The sequence below is a fragment of the Elaeis guineensis genome, chromosome 13 (genome assembly GCF_000442705.2).
Source record: "Elaeis guineensis isolate ETL-2024a chromosome 13, EG11, whole genome shotgun sequence".
NCBI lineage: Eukaryota > Viridiplantae > Streptophyta > Magnoliopsida > Arecales > Arecaceae > Elaeis > Elaeis guineensis.
The window spans coordinates 5,578,301-5,584,387 of NC_026005.2; the positions used below are offsets into that span (position 1 = coordinate 5,578,301).

General features: G+C 38.5%; 1 long non-coding RNA gene across 1 annotated transcript; it reads right to left on the minus strand.

The window, feature by feature from the left end:
• Positions 1-3,260: 3,260 nt before the first annotated feature.
• On the minus strand, positions 3,261-4,102 carry LOC114914747 (uncharacterized). The gene is made up of 3 exons (XR_003802419.2): positions 3,797-4,102; positions 3,509-3,626; positions 3,261-3,436 (listed from the first exon to the last, which is right to left on the minus strand). It is a non-coding gene; the product is annotated as an uncharacterized lncRNA (long non-coding RNA).
• Positions 4,103-6,087: the final 1,985 nt, after the last annotated feature.

The following is a 6,087-nucleotide window of genomic DNA, read 5'->3' on the forward strand; positions in this document are numbered from 1 at the left end:
TCTAGGGCGGTCGACCAGAGCTGTCAACCATCTCAGATCGACATATTGGTCGAGCTTGATTCCAAGCATCCAGTCGGTCGCTTTGACTCAAAAATGTGCAGTTGCAGTCGACTGTCGGTCTGAGCTGATCGATCGGCCTAGATCGGTTCATCAAATTTTTTAAATTAATTTGAGCACTAGAACCCCAAAACCTAAAATCAAATCGTAAATCAAAACTCTAAGCCTAAACCCTAAACCCGCTGGTGCTAAGATCTAGAGATGTCAAAATGGACCCGGTCTAAAGTGATGTACAAGTCCCACAAGGTTCAACCAAATTATCTGACATGTACGTCTGTCATGACCTTCTTCACCACATATCCGACACCTAGGTCTATTGCTGACTATAGTCCAATCTATTTCGTTCCTAAGTCTCAACGATCGTGATCTTCCCTTCTACCGCTATCTTTCGTGTTGTGATATTATCAAAGTATCATTTAATTATTGTGACCAATACTCAGATTGAGGGATTGGATTAAATTGATGGTTGTAAGTATAATTGTAATCCTCTACACTGTAGCTCTTGTCAACATATCATCAGAAATCGATCGACACATGAGCACAAGCAGCCATCAAATGTGAACACGATAAATGATAGGATTGTCATTTCTGACATGTACATATATGCTCCGAAATTTGAATAATCTGTATACAATATTATATATTTAAAAAGTTAATATATTCACCTTATTATAGCGATGCAATATGATTATAATGACGAAAGTTTGACAATCATGTTTACCTGAGTATTATTGCCTTTGTTCATATACGGCCCATGATACGCCATTTGCACCGGAAAAAGTCCAGTGGCCCCATCGAATCTTGTAACTATGTAGGAGGTGGCTTTGGATTGGTTTGCAATCATACGTACGAGTGGTAGCATAAGGGGTAAATCTTTCACCTCTATTTAATGCATCCTCCGCTTAGGCACACCGACCATCAAAATAAGATACAAATCTAAAGAATGTGAGTTATACAAATGAAGTCACCGGAAGGAATCGAGCATTCTTCAGAACTCTATTGAAACATTCAGATAAATTGGTGGTCATCATTCCAAATCTACGGCCATCATCATGTGCAAGGAACTATTTATCTATAGAAATTTCGGTTAACCATTGAAAGGCTTCAGAATTTATTTTTTCAATCTTTCTCATGTATTTGTCAAACTTTCTTGATTGTGTTTGCATGCCAGTTCTTTTCAGCATATCCCTTAGTCTTGAATCCCTAAATCTAGTATTGAAGTTGTTGGCTACATCACACAGACAATACACATGATACGCATAGGGTGGCTACCAACCAAGATGTTCATTTTGCACAGCAGCTAATATACCTGCATGTCGATTTGAAATTAGACAGATGTTATGACGTGACATAACAAGACATCTCAGGCATGCTAAGAACCAACTCCATGTATCAGTGGACTCTTCATCTAGAATGATAAATGCAAGTGAAAATATTTGATTATTTTCATCCACAGCAATGACAATCATTAACTTCTCATGATACTTTCCATCTAAGAAAGTAGCATCAATGTTGATTACTGGTCTACAATGTTTGAAGCCTTCAATGGATGGTGCGAAGGATCAAAAAGCACAATCAAATGCAGCACATGTTGGATGACTAGTAGAATTGCTAATAAACTTCACCCAGAAATCAGGGTTGAATTCTTGTACAGCACTCAACCACTTTGGCAATAAATCGTATGACTTGTCCCAATCTCCATACCATTATTTTTTGCTTTGCCTCCCACAACTTTCTATAGCCAGATGTATAGTTGAACCTGTTCTTTACTACTGCCCCAATCCCGATGATGAAAATTATGGGTACTTTTTTTACAAGATCCCGTATCTCATTCGTGATAAAGTTTGAATCAAGTTCAGAATGACCTTGCGAAATAATAACAGAAATACACGTATGAGGATCAACATAACATGTGATTTCAAAATAGTCATACCGTTTAACTGCTCGAAGCATCTAGTTACATCCAGTCTCCCTATTCTTACACTTAACGACCCAAAGCTTAGGCTCCAACTCAATAACTTTAAATTCATAATGTGTATCAATAGAATACTATTTTACTACTGTTTTTAATTCCACCTAGTCTGCAAAATGGAGTCCTTTATACAACTTCTCACCTATTTTTCGAGTGCTCTTTGGTGCCTGTAATGCAGAAGACACTGACAAAGTTAGCAGCCGTCCAATCAATACTCCTGAATGTCCCAGAAGGAGCTTCAAACTCCAAAAAATTTGGACTCTCCACAGCATATTGGCACTCTACATAATGTGACGTACTCGGTTCTTGAACATCCTGATCCATCTCATCTTCATCATGATTCATATTATCTTTCTCAAATAATCGATTATCTATATGACTCATATCATCCGCAACCGTGTATAGTAAAGCTTATCTAATAATAGGATCTAACTCATCACTATCCATTACATGGACGTTGTCGGTTCGTTCACTTCCCTGAGTTGTGATTGGTATGTCCCAATCAGCTACTTCATAATCATTTAGGTTGGAAATAGGTCTGGTGTCTTCAATGGGTTGCACATCAATATACAATTCGGCACCAGATATATAGAGATGCGAACTTACAGTTGCAAAGATAATCTTCATATCTTCATCATCAGTGATTGGAACAAGTTCGTACTTCATTATTGTTGGTTGGACCACAGTAGGATATCTATATATTATCAATAATTTATTTTTGCTTACATCAACATGAAAGACTTTACACAACTTATCCTTCAACTCTTCAAATTTCATTCCTTATTTCATTCTAATGGCTTTTTGTGGTTGGTGAGTGTACTCTATTCCATATGGTCCTTTAAATTGAACCATTGAAATAGCAAAGAGCTATCATAATTTCTCCCATTTTTCACTACCTATATTATAAAATGAGTAAGTTCAGCATGCTTATAATATTTGCATGCATAGTTAAATAAATTTACTGCTTTAAAATAAAACTAAGATCATCATACATACAATAAAACTCATCATTTAAGTACTGCATACAATCTTATTATGAAATTAAAATTTCATAAACTCTTGAAAAAATAATCTTTTCCAACGAATTCTTCCAAAATTTAGAAACAAGAAGTAAAGCACTCCATAATTTGAATATCAATATCAACAGCATTATATCCAAAGAATTTTTTATTAAAAAAAAGCCATCAGAAAATTTAAGAAGCTCAAGAACAAGCCCAGCTTCCCCACCCTTAACCTAATTCCTAATGTTGGGATTCCTACAGTTAAGGCAGCTGTGATACGCTAAACCACGCCCCTATTGCCACAGCTGTAGATATAGGTCTTTTGAGAATATGCCTCAACGACTACCCGTTGTTTAAGACCGCCTCGAGCTTGATAGCCTCGCTTGAAGTGTAGGACAAAAATCCACTGAAAATACATACATGTTAGTTAGTACCTCAAGGGCCGGACAGAAAAGGAAACCTTGCTCTAAGATTTTACTTTGCGGCGAAGCTCGTTCGGTTCGGAGCGCGCTTAAAGCAAACACAGAGCTGTGTAATAGCTTTCTCCAGTGAAGTGGTCATCAGTATCGCCACCACAATTGCGTTCGATTGTTTAACTGTAGCAAAAGCATGAAAAATTGAGCGTTTCTTATCACAATCCTTCTTCGTGGCAGAAGGATTCATGGATCCAGGCAAAAAAAACACAAATCAAACATTATCGTGTTTAACAAACAGGTCACAGAAGCATAAAACACATTTAACAGTGGAGGAAGTAAAGAAGGAGAACCAATCGACGTGGGGCCGGAGGCGGAGTGGGGCTGAAGGTGGTGGATCCGATCGGGATGGGCCGGACATGGGGGAACCAATTGAGGTGGGGCCAGAGGTGGCATATCCGATCGAGGTGGTGCCTAAGCGGTGAAGGATTCATCCGAGATGGGCCAGAGGTGGGGAATGGACCGATCTACAATCGAATTTGTGGGGGGGGTTGAATCAGGGTGGGGTCAGGTGGGGAGGACGGTGTCAGAGAAAAGGGAGCAAGTGGGGGGCTTGTCGAAGATCGGAAGAGGTGGGGGACCGGAGAAAAGGGAGAAGTGGGGACTGCATGTTGGAAAAATATCGAACAGGTGGGGGGAGGAGGGAGGCTGTCTGTAGTGAAATTGGGACCTGAAGGCACAATTTCTCCTCCCCATGAAATTAGGACCTGAAGCCACGATTTCTCCCTCCCATGAAATTGGGATCTGAAGCAACGATTTCATGAAATCGTGGCTTGAGGGCACGATTTTAAGGTGATGCCGCAAGATCTTCCGACGATTATGTGGCGGTCGAGGTAGAATGCATGGCAAGTAAAATCATAGGTTGAACCCACTTTTCATGGTGGTACGACAATCTTGAAAATAAGTTTGGAAGAGGAGTATTTTTGAAATAAATTATTAAAAAAAGTATTATTTTAAAAAAAATCCCTTAGTTTCGTCGAGAGCAAAAATTTTAGCTGATTTAGGATTCTTGTATTTTTTATAGTTGTTCAAATATTTCTTCATCGTGCTATGCTATTCAAGGTTTTTTATTTTTTTCTCTGATAATAATAGTGAAAGCTCCGCAAGTAAGGGTAGGAAAGGTTATCCAATTTATGCGCCAGGGAAACATCCTCCTAACATTCACAGGACTTCCTGCGGTGAAAAAGGACTTCCACCCAATTTCTTTTCTTCTTTATGGCTTTACGTCAAAGGAAAAATAATATATTTCCCAATTAGCTCACATCCCCCACAATGATACTAAAGTTTTGCAAACAATGAAGCCAGAATATATACAGTGTTACCACCCATCCCCCATCCAGTCACCACTCAATTCACCACTTCGAGGCTAAGCGGGGATTGATGCGCTAAATAAGAGATAAGTGGCATCAACTGGGGAACCATGTAGCCAATCGCTGGTATGAGTCTACTATATAATGACATGACTGTCATGATTTTTTTTTTTCTTTTGAAGAAAAAAGTGTTTCAGTTGAAACAACACAGAATAACAAATTATGGTCTATTACATATGGCCATGGTAAGGGCGTTATAGGTAATAATAGCAGCTGTTCTTTAAAATCCTATTATGCTTGCATCATTATGGGAGATACCATTTTGTAAGCTATTGTAGGTCGTAACATCATGACAACCATTACTTCAAACCTTGGTTTGATCTTGTCAAACTTTCGTATCTACCACTTGGTGTAGGACCATTCACATCTCATCTTAGAGTGAGAATTTTGACATACATTACCTGATTAGGTTGTGGTCTTTCGTTACAGATTCCATCTTGTTTGACTTTATTTCTTTTTTAATGTTTGATGCTTACATAGAAAAATCGTACCATTATCATAGCTTATAATATGAGGCTTGTCCAAAAACTTTTACAAACGGACAGTGGAGTGTTGATTCGTTCTTTTATGCTCTCAAATAACAGCATTCCTCGTCAACAAGGAGCGACACGTGAAGTGGAAAGAGATCACAAATACACTTGACCTACCTCACAAAAGACTATTAAATAGCAACTATACCTTGGTTATCAAGTCTGGAATTTTGGTTGGCCGTCTCGCTTCTGCTTTCATTCTAAAGAAACCTTTAGAATGTCACAGAGTAATATCAGGTTACGTGTGAACGCGTTACAAAATTGATAGACATTTAAACCATTGTCTGTCGTAAGTTGGCCAACTTGTGATAAAGATGCGACAGAATATTTAATAATCAGTTAGCATTAGATATCAGCATCCACATACCTCATCTAATAGATCCCAAAGTATGCATAAGATAAATCCAAAATCATCTAATACATTCTCGTAACATAAACTAAAAAGAGAAAAAAAAGAAGGTAAACCAAGCAAAGAGAGAGCCAGAAAAAGGACAGCGGTGGTCATCACCCTCCTTTCCCCCAGTGCCATCGCTACTCTCTCCTCTAATCTCTCTCCTTTATCCGAATACTCCACCTTCCCCTCTTCCAGAATCAAATACCTTCTATTCAGATGATCTCGATCTGTAAACCAGTTCCTCATCTAAAAGCAATTAATGATCACGGTGACATATAACTTGAACAGTC